Here is an 18,303-nt window from a genome sequence, read left to right on the forward strand (position 1 = left end):
CGCCTTAGCCTGGATTTTTTTTTTTTTTTTTTTTTGGCCTCTGGGAAAAGACACTTTATTTATTCAATCAGTCACAGCAAATATTTACTGTGCAGCGTCCGGAAGAAGTAACGCCCTTTTGTGCTGGACTGTAATATTGTTCTGTTACAGAATTATGTGCAAATAATGCAAATTACAAATAACAGCACCAATAATGCCCCTTTTCATGAGCTGGTAATCTGAATCAATCTTTTATTACAAAATTGTAAGCATGCAATTTTATAACGTAACAATATCACCCTCAAGCACAAAAGGGTGTTGCTTCTGCTGGACCCTGTATGCCTGTGTTTGAAGAGCTAAAGAGATAGGAATGAAGTCTCCACCTTCACTTCTTAAAGTACATGGGGTGTGGGGAGACGTGTGAGTAAGCCAGTAACCGCTAAGCATTGTGATGGGAAGGCTCTAAATACATATGAGAGACTCTTTAACCCAACTGAAGGTAATCAGAGAAAGAGGTGACCTATTGGAAGGAAGGGTACAAGTTGGTCAGGAAGAAAGGACATTTTAGGTTAAGGGAGATGCATGAGCAACAGCCTGGGAACTTCAGGGAACTGGGAGAGCTCAGTCCAGGGCCTCAGCATGTGCAAGTAAGAGATCTGGTCAGAAGAGGCAGACATGGAGGGCCTGATAAACCATGCAAAGGCAATTGGATTTATTCTGTGGGGGACAGGAAGGTCTGGTTTCATTTTCATTCTGGAAAGGTCAAGTTGACTACATGATGGATGGAGATTAGATTGGAAGGGAGTGAAAACATGAATGCCTGGGGCTGAGATGAGATTTAAGGAGGGGAATTGGGTAGAAGATGAATGTGTCATGGGGTCACAGATGAACTTGGAGCCTGGATATCTGGTGTGTGATGATGCCTGTTTGTGAGACAGGAGGGGATATTTAGGCCTTTGGTGGTCATTTGCTTCCAGCGGAGGCTACACTGAGGCTAAGCTAACAATGTTTAGCTATAAGCAGGGTCTGTAAGCAGACCCTGACCTCAGGCTGGAAAGCGACGGAAGTGCTCTGCATCTGCCACCAGCCGGCAGTTTGCCTTCCCTGGCCCCATTGCAGGCGACAGCTCCTCATGGGCCCTGGGCTCATGGCATGCCAGGCTCTTTCACTTGCCTGGACCTTGGGCTCCCCACGATCTGTATCAGAATGTTAAGCTCCCTTCCAGCTCTGACATTCTACCATTCTGTGTGATGGGAGTTACACATTTGCACAATTTCCTCTTTGAATGCTTTACATAATCATTTCAGAGACATTTCAAAATTCATTTCCAATCAGTAAATATCTTACTTTTCACTTCCTCTTTCTATAGGACTTTTTTCACTTTTACTATTTAATTTTAATATTGCCTATATCTCCTTTATTAGATGCTACTTTAAAATCTTTGCAAGTAGATGGGGCCTAAGGTACAAATCAATAAAAATACGTGAAATAAAATTTTGATTCAAGTAGCTTCTTGGTAAGTGCAGGCTATCCCCGGAGAAAACTGAGAAAGACACCAGGGAGCACCACGAAACCACATCCTAGGGATTACCGCTTTATAGTTAGCAGTCCACTGTTAGATCATACCAGAAGCTTAGATTTTGCTATTTCTACCTTCCCAACGCCTCTCTTTCAACCACTTATCTCCAAACATTTAGATTTCCTGGGGAGCTGTGTTGGAAAGGCATTTCCCAAAGCTAAGACTTTTCTAGAATGCCCATCCCTGGGACTTCAGGCTCCGCCCTCCCACATTTACCTCTCAGGACGTCCTCTTTGAATTTCTTAGCCTAGTTCTGAAAATTCACAAGGAGGAGGCTCGGTGCCTGTGGCTCAAGTGGCTAAGGCGCCAGCCACATACACCCAAGGTGGCAGGTTCGAATCCAGCCCGGGCCCACCAAACAACAATGATGGCTGCAACCAAAAAATAGCCGGGCGTTGTGGTGGGCGCCTGTGGTCCCAGCTACTTGGGAGGCAGAGGCAGAAGACTCACTTGAGCCCAGGAATTGGAGGTTGCTGTGAGCTGAGATGCCACGGCACTCTACCCAGGGGGACAGCTTGAGGCTCTTATCTCAAAAAAAAAAAAAAAAAAAAAATTTCACAAGGAGGATATTTTGCAAAACAGATCTGGAGCAGTCATGATACAGACATGAAGTTGAAAGGTCTTTTTCTTTCCTAAGAGTTTTTTGGTCTCTCCCTTTTGTAACACCGTAATTGCATCACAACCAGGCAAGAAAATCAAATCCTCTCCCACCAGATTTGCAGTGTTTTTCCACTGGGCAGCCAGCGAGAAGTGGAGGGCTTCAGGGAGGCCGGATCACACTCCCTGAGGCTGGCTGGTAGACGGTGCAGCGATGTTGTTGAACAATCTGTTTTCTCCAGGGAAGGAACATTTGGATCAGACTGAGGGAAAAAGGAGGAACCTTCAGGGTGTCCATGTTTCTGTATCGCCTTGTTCTCCAGAATGGACATCTGCCCCTGCATTTTTCCTTCTCCTGGATGATTTTAAGTCACTTTGCCTTGAGAAATGTCAAAGTTGGAAGATCCAGTCCAAATCCATGAGCTCCTTTCTAGAGAGTAAGAATTGTGTCTTCATCTTCATCACTTTTGTGTCTCCAATGCTTGGCAGGATGCTCAGCACACAGACACTGTGAATATTTGTTATGTGAGTGGATGAATGAATCATAGAATGACAAATCTCATTAACCAGTGAGAAGGCAACTTCTGACATGCCCTCACCCACTGCATGCCCATTGGGTTCTTTGAGGCACAAGTGGTATGTCTTAGACATGTCTGTATCCACAGGCCAGCCAGGTGCCAGAGGGCGTCAAGTGGGTGAACAAATACCTGATTGCTTTGCTCTGTGGCTGGTGTGGCTGCTCTTGGCTTGGGCCTGGCAGTCTTTCGTTCAGGGCTTTACCCTGATCATAGGGTCAATCGGTTTTTTAACCTCATCACTATGAGTTAGTAGTTGAACCCAATTCATTAAAGAAGAAAAAAGAAAACTCCATCAACTTGCTCAAGGAGGGTCTATGATAGATAGAAATATAAAAATAACCTTACGGTGTGTATGATGGGGTTATTTGTCATTGTAGACATTTCTCACTTACTGACTATAAAAGCAGTTTATTCCCTAGATGTGGTCTTTCGTACTCCCGGGTATCTTTCTTACTCATCCCAAGAGCTGTTATAAACTTGCTGAAAAGTTGCTTGAATCAAGATTTTAATTCACATATTTTTATTGATTTATTTATACCTTAGGTCCCATCTACTTGCAAAGATTTTAAGATGGCATCTAATAAAGAAGATACTACACATAAGCAGTGTTAAAATAATTTAAAAATGAAAGAGCCAAAATATGTAGAAAGAGGAAGTAAAAATTAATATTTTAATTGCTTTGATTAAAAATAGAGTTTAGTACTTAGCCTCTTAGAGGCCAAAAAATATATATACAATGGACCCTCTGTAGGTGACCACTGCCTTGCACTGACCACTGGCTTAAGTTGACCTGATTTTCATAGCCCAGGCACATGCCACGTGTATATATCAATACAGTAGGCCCAGTTTCTTATGACCACCTTTGTATGTTGACCAGTTTATTAAGTTCCCTTAGGGGAGTCGACTTACAGAGGTTCTACTGTATATAGAGAAATATGTGATCTATTTTGTAGCAGAAACTCTGATTTCAGCAACAGCTACAGTGAACAGTAGTCCTGTGGGAGCTCAGACTGTCCCACAAGTACTTCTCCCCATCTGGAAGAGTTCACTTACGTCCCAGAGGCGGGAGCCAGCGTGAGAATGGTGCTTCAGTGCTTCAACCTCACGTGCTTTGGAGGCCAGCCCTGGGATGTGTTCTGTACACATCTGGAGTCCCGGCTGGATCGAGCACCCATGGCTCACAGCATTGGTCTTGATAGCCTGACCTTATTATATTGGCTGTTCCTCCTTTTCTGTCTCTTTCTACCTTCTGCTTCTAAGGACCCCTTCACAGTTAAACTATCTATATCTATACTCTTGTCTCAGGCTCTTCCTCTCCCTCTTATCTTGCAGACTTTGGTCAGGAACAGGCAGAAACCAAACAAGAGAAGGTGGGGAATTCCACTATCCATCTCAGGGCTGGATGGGACATCAGGTGCCCTTCTCCTAAGGTACACTTGCTTTTAGAAAGACCCCTTTTTCTTTATGTTCAGCCGAGTGTCTGCCTTGGCCAAGAAATTGTATTCAGTTCTTTAAAACCAATTTCATGACGTCCCTTGCCTACCTGGCCTGTCTCAGAGCCTTGTTTCCTGGGCAGATTCTGTTTTCTTCCAGGTCTCTCCCATTTAGGGGTGCTCAATATACCTGTGCATATTAAAGGGGGCGCCAATGATTGCCTTAGACCCTCATGAATCATTAGCCCCCACCTTTCTATTTCCATCTCAAGACATCCTTCCAAGCAGGAGGCAGCAACTCTCCTATCTTTGTCATCGCTTTTGAGGAGTAGGGCTGTTTTGTGACAAAGATTGATGAGGCAACTCATGGACTGGGCTCTTTCCACTGCCGGTCTCACAGAACTGCCCCCTGCCCTCACCTTCCCTGCTGGTGGACATTGTTGTCTGGTCAGCGTGCCCAGCTATTGTGTGAGTGTGGGGGGTACATGTAGCAGCTGCTGTGGCTTCTTACGGCTGTCCCCAATACCAGATCCATGTCAATAGGACCTGAGAGCTCATCCCTTCTTCTGGACACATGTTCTGATCATGGATATTTAAACTTATTTTAGGTACAATTTAGTTGAAAATCACTGTAGTTTTCCATTGGAAAATTTGCATTTGGAAGCTTGAGGCCAGCAGATGCTGCTTGGGAGTGACTGAGCTTGGAGGCTGCTGGGGATCACTCCCCACTCAGAGAGTTTTGAATTAGATGGTGAGGAGGGTAGCTGTCCTAGACCTCTGTGGCTGACCCTGGGCTCTTCCTCATTGCCCCAACCCCCCACTCCCAGGCTTTTAAGCTCATTCCCTGGCCCCCAGCTTCCTCCTGCACCCCTCCTGTGGTCAGGCCTGGTTAGACCACCCCTCCTGGTTCATGGCTGTCCTAATGCCCAAGCCTGCCAGGAGACAGACATGGAAGCTCCTGGACCCCAGCCTTTCCCACCTTCCCTTTTTAGGACTATAATGGTTAGAGGCTGGGGAGGAATGGAGGCTGGAAGTATCATTGCCAGGCCTCCAATTTAATATCAGTACCGCTTTCTGTCATAGCCAGGCTCCCTCTCTTGCTCTTGGGGAATGTGTTTAGCATGGTGTCTTTGATGTCAGTGTATTCCTTGTTGTGTGGTCACTTATGCAGACCCTTTTTCGTCTTGTTCTAGGCTGTTAATTTCTTGAGCCTGGGGATCAAGCCTTTCATTTTTTTCCTCTTTCCTTGTAACAGTTTCATGAATGTGTAATAAATGAATAAATAATGGGCTAGCTTAACAAAAGTTATTCATCCTGCTGTTCTTCCCTTTGTACTTCAAATAACCTATGGCTACTTTGCACAACCTGCATCACTGATAGAAAATGCAGATGTGTCTTGCATCCATAAAAAATGGTTCAAATGCTGGCTCAGACTCCAGCCTTTCTGGAGCCAGCCCCTTTCCGTACTTGGCTTGGCGTTGATGGGAATTGCCATTGCTAGAGCCTGGCCGATTGTAAGCTAGGCATTCGGGGAGGCTCACGTGCAATGAGGAGGGGCAGTCTGGTGTCCATACCTTTGTGGGGCTCTTGCACCTGGAAATAGGAGGGCTTATTTTCAAGGTGTCATGAGTTGGAAGTCGATATTATGGCAGTGCTTATTAGCCCCTTAGTCGGCCAGCAAGTGTCTCCTGAGCACTGTCTGTTTGCTAGGCATGGTGCCGGGCACAGGGGACGCATTCATGAGCAAACCACACATGGCTTTTACCCCAGTGGAATCCACAGTTTAGCAAGGGAGGCATAGAAATATTAAGCAAATTATTATCAGGGGAAAAAAAGTGTTATTCTCTGCCAGCCCCAGAGGTTTCAGAGCTCTTTGACACTGTTAGTGCAAACTATTTCCTTTCCAGCTGAGTCCTAGGGCTTGGATTCCTACCCATAGTTTTCCCAGAAGCGTTTCGGTCCACGGCCATTTGTCAGGTCCTGGAGAAGATCTTGGAATCTTCTCTAAGTAGCTGGTAAGCACCTAGAACATTATCATTTAGCATGAGGGACTCTACCTGGGATCTGGCGTACTGTGTGACTGCTCTGACCCTTTGTCTTTCCATCTGTAAAATGAGGGAGAGCCACATTTCTCAAGGTAAGTTCCATAGAACCCTAATGCCAGAACACGACCTAAGTAAAGGATTTTATGATTAAGTAAGTTTGAGAAACTTGGGGTCAGGGGAATATGTACCTGTAGATATTTTTTTATATTTTTATTCCCTCTCTTCTAGATTCACGGAGCTCAATAAAGGCTCTGAGAAGTCCTGAAGCACATAATCCTGTCTAGCTTTGTTGAATATTACCTTTTTAAAATGTTTTGACTCAGATCCCTTTGTTCACATGGCACCTACTTTCCTAAGGCTCTAAAACCCTATGGAACCTGCTGGGCCATAGACCTTTGAAGGCCCTCCTGCTCCATGTGCTGTAATGAGGATTCTGGCGAATCTGGTGATGCCCTGGGCTGGGGGCAGAAGTGGTGTGGGGCAGCAGCAGCCGGCACCCCTCCTTCCTTTGTGATTATCATGCCTGTGCCTGAGGAGCCAGCTGGCTGTGAATTTCCTGCGGTAGGTTCGGGAGACATTTTAAGACACTCACTAGCAGTGGCACTGCCTTGGAATCCACAATCATCCTTAATTGGTCTCAGAATCATCAGCTCAAAAAAGCATCTGTCAGGGGAAACTTGAGCAGTGTTCAGAGTGCCATTAATAATTCAGCTGACGAGCTCCTTCAGACGCAGGCCTCCCAGCCCTCGGCCGCTCTCGTCTTCTGCCTCCAGAGATGTTCCAGGGGGACTTCTGTGTTACGTTACTGATGTTAATGACTCAGGCAGTCGTACCTCTGCACTCTCCCAGAATCTCCAAAGCCTCCTCTGTCAGAAGAGGGAAGGCTGATATGTGTTAATTGCATTCTAATTCCACTAGCCATGCTGGCGAGGTGCTGGAGAGTGGATGCCATGGGCAGGCTTCAGGCAGCCCCGTATGCTGGGGTGGGGGACTTGTCCACTCTGACGTGTGGGTGGGCCCCTCCACTTCCTATGCCTATAGCGTCCCCAGCCATTCAGGAAAAAATCCAGGATTTTTTATTTGTTTATAAGTTAGAGGCTTACACATTGAAGGCACCTAAAAATGTCAGTTGCATTAGTTCTAGCTGATTAGATCTGGTTGTTATTCTCAGACAGTAGAATAATAAAATGTCTAGCTGAATGGGAACATAGAAATCATCTCATCCAGCTCCCTCAGTGTTCAGTGTAAGAAAGTAAGGCTAGAGAACAGTGACTTTGTCAAGGTCACCTAGTGGTTCTTTGCAGAGTCGGGCTGGTGCCCAGGCTCCTGGCTCACAGCCCCTCATCCGGGTCACATCTTGCAACTAACCACCTGAGCTCAGCATCCTTCTTGGAGTGCTGTAGACAGCCCCAGGCACTGGTGATGTTGAGATACCAGATGCTCTTCCTTCTCTAGTGCTGAAAAGCCTCAGGGTGCACATCCGTCCCCGCTGTCATACTGATGGGGTGGTGAGGTGGGATCGTTGTATGCCATCAATAATGTAAAAGCAAAAGAGCTAGAAACCTCTACCCTCCTTCTCTCCCTCCTGCTAATTTGTGGAGCATGGGGCCAGCATTTGCCTCTTCGGATCCCCTCCCCTTGCCGAAGAGTCGCCCACTGGAATCAGCCCTTCTCAACCATTTGTAGGCTCTGGGGCCCAGTGTGGGGTGCTCAAGCATGACTAGGCACTGAGCCAATTTCCACCCTCCTTGGGAGCCTGGAGCGTTGAGGTGAGGACAGGGGAGGACATCAGAGCCTTACCTTCTCACCTGCATTCTTAACCTTAGCCCTTTTAGGCTATCAAGGGGTATAATAGACCAAATCATTGTCTCCCCAAAATTTACACGCTGAAATCCTCATCCCCAATGTGATGCTATTGGGAGGTGGGGCCTTTGGGAGGTGATTTTGTCACGAGAGTGGAGCCTCCGGAATGGTATTAGTGCCCTTATAGAAGAGACCTCAGAGAGCTCCATAGCTCCTTCCCCATGTGAGGACATTGGGAAAAACAGCTGTCCATGACCTGAGAAGCCAGGCTTCACCAGACACAGAATCTTCTAGCACCTTGATCTTGGACTTCCCAGCCTCCAGAACTGCAAGGAATTAATTTTTGTTGTTTATAAGCCACCCAGTCCATGGTGCTTTGTTATAATAGCCTGAATAAAGAGGGTGGAGGAAGGCAAAGTGGGGCCCTGGAGGCTGGATTTTTTCATGGAGGCTCCATCTTGATGCCTTTAGAGATGCCTCATCAGCACCCACTGTTACAGAAGAGGATATGGAGGTCCAGAGAGGGCGGCCTCAAACCCAGGGTTATGGAGCCAAGTGATGGCAAGCTGGGATAAAGCACAGGCTGTCTACTCCCCTTCCTGCAGAGTCTCAGCTGTAGGCTCTCAGCTTTTCTAGGTTGGGGTATTGTTCTCCAAGATGGGATTAGCATGTCTCCTAGCCCAAACCCCAGCAGGTAGAAAGTGCAGAGGAGGTTTAGGAAGCAGGGATGCTTGGTGTGCTGATGAGGGTTTTGCAGGACTGCAGGGGCAGGTAAGATGGAACAGTGGGTCGAGGCCAGGAAGTAAAGAGGAGCCCCCGGAGGCTCTGAGTTCAGTCCAGAGGGGCTGTGTCTTAGGAGTGGTGGAAGGTGTGAGGGCTGAGAGGAGGCAGAGGAGCAGAGGTACAGACAAGCCAGGGCCATCTGCCAGCTCCATCCAACCTGAAGACAGGGACCCAGCCTCTGCACCAGCAGGAGCCTCTTGTCTTATAGCCATTCTCCGCTTTGAATCTCAAATGGGAGCAGTACTGGGCTACTTTCTGCGCAAAAGGTGTAGGGAGAGGTAGCCAGACAGGGCCTGGGCAGGCCTGAGTGGAAGGCTGATCCCATTCTTGAGAAAAAGCAGATGTCTTAGGCTGGTTGGTGGCCTCAGCCAAGCCCACCCCACATGCCCTGAGCAGGCTCTAAGTGTTGGCATGAGTGCAGCATTTCTGAGAGCAGGTGTCTGGGCCCCAGGGAGGGGCTCACAGAGGAAGCAGTGCAAGCTGAGCACGGCTCACAGGCCTCCTGCTATAATGGTGGCCCCAGCACACTCCACACCCCTACCCACGAACAGCAAGGGAAAGCCTCAAGGACCGACTGCAGGTGAGGGCTTGGGGTGCAGGGAGCAGGCCAGAGGGTCTGGGGTGGCCTGAGCAGCTGTGCTAGCCAGGGGCCTGCCCTCTTCCCCAGGTTCCTCTGGCTCTGTGTGCACCCTGAGTTGCCTTGTCCCCACTCTGGGACCCCACATTGCTCAGGGACTGAGCCGCAGAGAAGGGAAATCCTGAGTGAAATGAGAATGATGAGGCAGGTTTCATTTCGAAGTTACTAAGTGCTTCTCGTGGACCCCAGTTGCTCCGAGGAAAACACGGAGGGATAATAGTGCTAACATAATCAGGAAATCAGAGACGTGTGTGCCTCTGCTGTCACTGCTGACAGGAATAATATTAGTTAATGTCACTGGGGCACTCACCCTGTGTAGGCCCTGTGCTCAATACTTTATATGGAGTGTCACTTAATCCTCACAGCAAGCCTATAAAGTTGATATTAATATCATCCCCATTTTCCAGAAGAGAAAACTGAGGTACAGATTGTTTGCACTCTGCCTAAGGCCAGCCTCAGAGCTTGGATGTGGCAGAGGCCAGATTCCATTCAGCCTGAGGCTCTATGCCAGGCTCCCCCTCTGTGGCCTCGTGGGGGCCTCTGGGCAGCAGAGAGCAGTGGTGGAGGGCACCCCCGGAATGATGGAGCTACTGTGCCAGAGTGGGAGGGACTAGCCCTTCATGGGGTGCCTCAGCTCTGCCCTCCTATGAGCAGATTATCCTGCCCTTGCAGGAAAGTGAGGTAGAAATTTAAGCTTTTCATTTTCAGAGGAAAGAGAGACCATGTGAGTCTTCAGTGCAATTTGATCCTGGAGAAATGCAGCCCACAGGGATCCTGCAGGCCAGTGGGAGGGAGCTTCCCGCCCCAGGGGCAGCAGGACAGAGCCTACTCCACCACCCAGCCCCGGGCCCATCCGCCTGCCTTCCCAGGTCAGCCAGAACCCCTGGCCTGTTGTTTCAACTGCACAGAGCAGGCTTACCAGCTATTGTTCTTGGACGTGCTTCTGTGATCTTAGGACCTTTGAGAAAAGAACAAACAGCTAGGAAAACACAGGGTAGTTAAAAATGTTTGTGATTTTTGTGCTGTATGGAACAAGAGAGGCATTCAGGAGATTCAGCATTGTTCTGGGGGAGTGAGGATGAAACAGTCCTTGGAGGCCTCCCCTCATTTTGGGGGTATCCAGCTGATTGCTGTGGAATTTAGAGCCATCTCTCCAGTACCAGGCACCTACTCTGTGCAAGGAGTATATTTATGCTAAGAATCACTTTTAATCCTCTTTCAGTTTCAAGTTCATTCTTTCAGCCTTGTTGGGAAAAGTAGCTTGATGTCATCACCCAGTCACAATTGCTTCACATTAGCTACCCAAGTTCCTTACTGGGTACCTTCAGTTACCTGTCCTCAACAGGAGTAATAAAGTCATAATTATATAGCAATCTATGGTTCACATAGTAATTTTATACAATTTCCATTATTGGATCTTTCTATCATTTTTATTATATAGATGTTAGCTCCACATTTTTTTAAAATTAAGAGATGAAGTCTTGCTCTGTCGCCCAGGCTAGAGTGCAGTGGCACGATCATACCTCATTGCAGTCTTGAAATCCTGGGCTCAAGAGATCTTCCTGCCTCAGCTCCTCAAGTGTGCCAGAATTACAGGCATGAGCCACTGCAGTCTATCTCCATATTTTCAGAGACAAAACTGAGGCTCAAGGTAGATAAGTGACCTACCTGATGGTGCATAGCTAATAGCAGAGCTTCCCTGGAACACAGTGTTCTTAGAACTCTCCTGAAGATTCTTCCTTCAAGAAACTAAATTTTGAAAGCTTAATCCATAGCTTTAAAACATTGTAAACTCACTCTTTATCCATGCCAGCTGTTTCTAGGACTTGTGCCCTAAACTCCTGGCCCAGGTCTCCCTAATTCTGAATTGGTAAAGTTTGCATTAATAAGGCCAGGAAAGGCTCCGTTTTTCAGTGTCATTTCCCGGCATGCTTAGGGTGCCACCATAGTCCACAGCCCCTCAGAAAGTGATTGTAAGGAAGCCAAGCTTTTCCTTTGCCTTCTAGAAGACACACAGCCTGATTGCATCTGCCCGTTCCTTCTGCCATGTCCACGCCTGGTTTAACTGGTGCAGCCTTTCCTGCGTAAGCTGTGGCCAGACAAGCTCTGTGATGTGTATGGGAGCCAGGTGGAAGCTGGGGTGACAGGCATCTGTGTTGTCACACCAGTGGTGGCCACTGCCGGGCTTCTTTCCCATTCTTCAGAGGAGCTCTTGACGTAATTGGAAGGGCCTTTAGACCTGCCTTCCTTCCTGTCCTGCTCCACATCTCCTTAAAAATTCTTCTCAGAGCGTTGGTACAGACTTGCCCCTTTGGAGGGCTTAGAGATGTGGGGTCTTTGTCTGCATCCTGTCAAAATCCCCCTCGTTTCACTGCAGGACTAACAGCTTGACCTGCTGTCAGGAAATGCCTTGGATGAATGTGCAGCCCCCATGGGAGGAATGGGGATGTTTAGTTAAGATAAGAGCCAGCTGAGGGGGGCATTATCTCTGTCTTCATGTGGGAGAGGAAATGCACTTGCTCCTTGTGGCTCCAGGGGCAGGTCGTGGAGCAGAGTGCGGAAGCTTTAAGGGGTGAAGTTCAGCAGAAGGTAAGAAAGAACTGCACTAAAATGTGTCGTTTTCAGGGAATAGCACATGTCATCCTGACCAGAGGGAATCTCTTCTCTCTGGAAATTTCCAAGTGCTATTTGGATGGGAAGGCTATGGCACAGGGACCAGAGAATGGAAACTCTGGTGTGGAGTGGGCACCGAGCTGGCCACGTCCCTTTCTCCTATTGGCATGTAATCAGCGCTCTCACAGTGTCCTTCAGTGACAGCTACCCGCAGAGCTGAGCCCCGGGCAGGCATCCCAAAGATGCTGGAGGCCAGCGACCCCTCTCTCTGTCCTTGTGCGGGGCCCATGCTTTTGACCTCCACCTGAATTTCTCTGAGTGAGAGAAATGATCTTGCTATGATAACCATAGCAAGAAGGGCCTCTCAGTGATTGCTGCAGAGGAGAGGAGCTGAGTGAGCACAGCTAGGCGGTCAGGACTGGCAGCTCTGACATCTCATTTCCACTTCCCGCCTTACAGACAGTGGAAGTTTGCTGAAAACAGCAGCCTGGTAGAGAGCGCTGAGTCTTCCTTGTGAGCACTAGTCGGGGACTCAGAGAGAGCAGGGACTTGCAAAACGTGATCTTTTTGTTTCCATCACTTCATCAGTGTAGGAATGGGGTGTGTGTGTGCAGGTGAGCCAGACAGACAGGCAAATGGGGCTGCTTCCAACCCCCACACCAGTCACTCACGTAGTAACGTGGAATCTCCTCCATACTTTCATTTGTGCTTATAAAAGTCATAGACAGTCACATACACACATAAACATGAATGCACACACATATATACGTGGCCAAAGGTTTTTAAAAAATTATTTTATAAAAATAGAATCAGATTAATCAAATGTACTGTATATTGCATTTCTTACTCATTAATTCTTCATAGGAAAAATCTCTCAAGTGAACTGGTGTGCCTCTCAGTTCATTGTGTATGTATTCTGTGGAATAGATGGTCCATATGTTATTCAACCATTCTTATTCGGATGGGCATTCACTTTGTCTCCAGCTTTTTCACCTATAAATAATCCCACCATAAGCATTCTTGTACGTGTCTGTCCTTCTGAACAAGTGAATTTTTTTCCCCCTGCATAGATTCCCAAGAGTAAGAGAGCTGAGCTGAAGGGTATGTGTGTTTTTATTTCTGATGGATGTTTCCAGATTGTTTTCCCAATAAGCTGCAATTCTCACGTCCCTGAGAATGGTGTGTCCCCCCACGCCACAGCACCAGTTGTTACTCCCTTGTTAGTGCGGCTGGTCTGGTGGGTGGGTGGGTGGCAACATTTCCCTGTCACTTTGATTTTCATCTCTCTGCCTCCTGATCAGTCTGAGCATTTTCCACGTGATTCTCTGCCATTTGAGTTGCTCCTCTGTGAATTACCTGTTGTATCCATTGCCCATTTTTCTCCCATGGCTCCTGAGGGGAGAGCAGCACTTGCTGGGTCAGGCAGGCAACAAGGGTGTGCTTTACCGCAGCCTTTACCCAATCCTGGTGCTGAGCCGCTCTCAGTGACTTTTCTTCTCTTTCATTTTCCCTTTTGCTTTTCCTTTGGCCCAGATTTTAGAGTCCACAGAAATGGGAAATTAAACCATATTCTCCCAAGGGCTCCAGGGGAGGTGGGAGGGGCACAGGAAATGAAGGTGTAAGCGTGTGAGAGCTGATGGGTTGGCCTGTGGGTTAGTTCTCTGCTTCTCTCTTCTGGGCCAGGACACATTCCTTAACTTCTTGCTGATGTGAAAGTCGCATCTATGAAATAGGGAACAGGCACTTGGTGATGCCCCTGTTAGTCCAGATCTTGACTGATCTACATGAAGTTTAAATTCTTGCTACTCAAAATGTGGTCCAGGCCAGAAATGCAGAGTCTTGGACCCCTTCCCTCCCCCCCAGATGTACAGTCAGAATCTATTATTTATTTTATTTATTTATTATTATTATTATTTTTTTTTTTGAGACGGAGCCTCAAGCTGTCGCCCTAGGTAGAGTGCCATGGCATCACAGCTCACAGCAACCTCCAACTCCTGGGCTCAAGCGATTCTCCTGCCTCCGCCTCCCAAGCAGCTGGAACCACAGGCACCCACCACAACGCCCGGCTGTTTTTTGGTTGCAGCTGTCATTGTTTGGCAGGCCCAGGCTGGACTCAAATCTGCCCCCTCAGGTGTATGTGGCTGGTGCCTTAGCCCCTTGAGCCACAGGCGCCAAGCCTATTTATTGTTTTTTTTGAGACAGAGTGTCACTCTGCTGCCCTGAGTAGAGTGCTATGGCATTTAGCTCACAGCAACCTCAAACTCTTGGGCTTGAGTAATCCTCTTGCCTCAGCCTCCTGAGTAGCTGAGACTATAGGCACTGCCACGACACCTGGCTTTCTATTTTCAGTAGAGATGGTGGTGGGGATGGGGTCTCACACTTATTCAGGCTGGTCTCAAACTCCTGAGCTCAAGCAATCTGTCCGCCTCAGCCTCCCGGAGTGCTAGGATTACAGGCGTGAGCCACCGTGCCTGGCCCAGAATCTATAGTTTCATGCAATCTCCAGGTAATTTGTATCACTTTAAAGTTTGAGACATGCTGGCTTAAAGTGTTCTGATTAGAATTGTGAGAATAGAAAATCTAGAACTTACTTGCTCAGAAATTTTGCTGCAATTTAGAATTTTTTAGATGTTTCCATAAAGTCAGCATGGTATGGATTAGACAGCTCCTAGACATGTTAGAATCATATTAATCAAATATTTGATTAATCACGTTTTCTCTTGACCCTGAGTTCTCATAGTGCATGCCACCTGGCAGAATATAGCACTCCTCTTCCTTGGGTGACAAGAAAACTCAGTGCACCCAAATTCAGTTCTTTCTGTCCCTGAGGCTCACAGGCCCACTGAGCCCACATTAATAAGCAACCCCAACCCACTTCCACCACCCCAACTCCGTTTGTGGCAAATCCTGATGTTTCAGCTGTATGACTCAGGCTCTCTGTCCTCTTCTGTGTGGCTCAGTTCCACGTCCCACAAGAGATGAGTGAGGCCACTTGTCCTCAGCCTCTTCTCACTCCAGCCTGGAGACAGCCTCAACTTTTCCAATTTTACCCTGAACTCCCTCCGTAAGAACTTCTCACCATCTGGCCAAACCTCACTGGCCACCTTCTAGCTGACAGGATGGATCCATCACTGGCTCTCTCAGTCTGCATTTACCACCATCCCTCTTCAACCTTGAACCTCAACAGCTCAGCTCTAAGGTGAGAACACACAGGGCCTCCTACCAGGGCCACAGGAAGAAATTACTGTTCCACTGTGGTTCCTGTGGCCTTTGAACTTGCTTGATTATGAGGTATGCTTTATCAAGCAGGGATCCGTGTAGGAAACACACTATACTAGGTATTGTAAACACAAGCAGTTATTTTAATATTGGGAGTGAAGTGCTTACCACATTGTTGGAGGGGCTGAAAAGACAGGTTCCAGGCCGGGCCTTTTGAATTCCACCCAGGTGGGATAGAAGCGGCTGCCACCACTCCCACCCCACCCCCGCCCCATCTTTTTCTGGACTCTCCAGGAAGCTGAAGGATGGACACTCTCAGGTGAGGTATAGGAGTTACCAAGTCTGGGTTACAAACCATCACCACATCCCTGCTTTTTTGATATCCAGGAAGCTGCAGCCTGACCTCTAGTTTCAGGGTGACCATGACCTTCTTAGCCAGCAGTGACCATCAGAAGCGGCCTTCCCACCATGTACGTCTTGTGCAAGCACATCTGATTTCTTTTCTGCAGAATTTGACTTCCATCTGGAGCTCTGGCTGCCTGGGAGTCTGGGAAGCATAGTTTCTGCCATTCCAGTCTCAACAGGAGGAAGATGAAAGGGAGGTCTGTTGGGAACCAACCATGCAGACTCGGTGAGGCAAGGTTTTGCCAGGTGGAAATGGGTGGGGCCATTCTGCATTCAGGCTCCACAAGCCGGCCTCCTCACAGCCCAGCAGAGCCACTGCACCAGGCAGACCCCAGTGTCTTCCAGACTCGGGCACCTTCTGCAGGTGGCAGCCACTGCTGTGTGGAGTGAGCGTTTCCTTCTAATGACGTGGTTCCACTGCACCTGCAAGGAGACCCCCATGTTTCTTCACTTCCCTTCGCTTTTCTAAGCACATGCTGCTGCCTTCCCGAGTGCTCCAAACACTATTTCTGCTTTTACTTAGTTTTACTTGATTCTGGAATGATGAGCTTGGCTGAGATGCAAGGAAATGTGCCTGTGCCACGTCCCCCAAGCCTCCTCACTGCTGGCTTTTGCATCGGGTGCTATTCATCTGGGGTCTGGTCCTGGTCCTTATTAACAAACACGTGAAACAGTGACTTTCAACTGGTGTGCCAGGAAAAGTTTTAAAGATCATTAATTAAATTATTTCCAAAAGTTCAAAGCACAGCCAGTATATTCTTTTCTTTTACTCTTCTTTTTGATCAACATAATTTAAGTGTGCTGGGGAGGTTAAACTATAGGTTCAAGTGTGCTATGATATAAAAAGGTTGAAAACACTGAATTGTAAAGGCATGTTCTCCCTGCACTGTCATTATAGGAACTTTTTCTTGCTCATAACGTGGCTGTATGACATGACTGCCTGTGAGTTCAGGGGGACAGATCTGTTTCAGGTGCTAGGGAAATGACAGTGATTTGGGTCTCCTGGGACCCACAGTGGAGGAGTTTCACTTTGGTGGTGTGGAAGGCTGTTAAGCAAGCTTGTGTGATTTAGCTTCCGGCTAAAGATCTGGCTGGGGGTGCTCAAAGCCTAGGAGGCAAGAGCTGATTTTGTAATAGGGAGGGAAATGAAATTCAGTAGATGCCCCAGGCTTTGGGTGATGAGATCTTGCTAGGTCCCCCATCCAGAGTCCTTTCTGTCTCCCCAGATCCTGGCACAGTACCATACATAGAGCAGGAACTCAAAGTGGCTTAGTTATTACATGAAATGAAATGAAAAGGAATGAAATGGTAGTGAGAGTTCGGAGATTTGTGTCTCACAGTTCTCCAGGCAGGAGTCATTCCTTGGTCCCTCAGGCCCTACACTTTGGGGGCACCAGTGTGGCTTGGCTTTGGGAGAAGTAGATTTGGGCAGCTGGATTCAGGGCTCTAGGTAGAGAAGAAGAAGGGGGCTACCCAGTGTGGCTTTCCTGGAGAGCATTCAGACCAGAGCTGTTTATGCAGGATGATAAATTGTCCCCATTATCTGGCAGAACCCAGAAGTGATTCTAAGGCACATCTTTATCTTGCTTTCTTAATTGAATCTTGGAATGTGTTCAGAAGCTTCCTCCCTGGGGCCTGGCATTCAAGGCCTTTGTGAGCTAGGGCTGACTCAGTAGGCTGCAGCCAAATTGGGCACTCATGGCTTCCTGATGGCCTGCCAAGCTTTCGCATCTTGTCTTTGCTTGGTTTGTGCCCGACACCTCAAGGGGCTTCTGTCCACCCATCTCCACCTTGAGAAATCCTCTCATGGTCATTCATGGCCTACTCAGAAAGACCATTTTAAAAGCATACCTTGCCCACCAGCCCCAGGAGCACCCTCTTGCCCATCTGAATCGCTGTTACTCCTGGCCACACCCCTTTCTGCCTCCTTATTTGGCTCTGTGGATTCTGGGCAGGCTTCCTTCCACCTGAGCTCTATGTTCCCCGGGGGCTGGCTCCAAGTAGGGGTTTTGGGAGTGAATGACCAAACTGTATGGCATGAAGCTCATAAAACAGAGAAATCCAAAACTGATTAAGGAGAGAAAGGGCAGGCTTGGCGCCTGTGGCTCAAGCAGCTAAGGCGCCAGCCACATACACCTGAGCTGGCGGGTTTGAATCCAGCCTGGGCCCGCCAAACAACAATGATGACTGTAACAAAAAACAGCTGGGCGTTGTGGTGGGCGCCTGTAGTCCCAGCTACTTGGGAGGATGAGGCAGGAGAATCGCTTGAGCCCAGGAGTTAGAGGTTGCTGTGAGCTGTGATGCCACAGCACTCAACTGAGGGTGACAAAGTAAACCTCTGTCTCAAAAAAAAGAGACAGAAAGGGCAGCAAAGCAGTGTGGATATAACCATGGGCGCTGGGTGCAGGTGCTGGCCTGTGACTGGAGCAAGCCACTCACTGGAGCAAGGATAATACCCACTCACAGGGTTGTTGTGATACTTTAAAATACGTGAAGTTCTTAGAATAGCACCTGGCTCATAGTCAGTGTTCATACAGAGGGTGCCAAAAAATGTATACATATTGAAAAATATTAACATTGTAATACTCAAGTCACATTTGACTTCTGCAATTACAAGAGGTATAAGATAAAA

At 47.9% G+C, this 18,303-nt stretch overlaps 1 protein-coding gene across 1 annotated transcript in view; it reads left to right on the forward strand.

The window, feature by feature from the left end:
• XXYLT1 (xyloside xylosyltransferase 1) overlaps positions 1-18,303 on the forward strand; it is a 186,170-nt gene that overhangs the window by 129,437 nt on the left and 38,430 nt on the right. The window lies entirely within an intron of this gene.

This window comes from Otolemur garnettii, unplaced genomic scaffold (genome assembly GCF_000181295.1).
Source record: "Otolemur garnettii isolate 467f Iridium unplaced genomic scaffold, OtoGar3 scaffold00060, whole genome shotgun sequence".
Taxonomy (NCBI): Eukaryota; Metazoa; Chordata; class Mammalia; order Primates; family Galagidae; genus Otolemur; species Otolemur garnettii.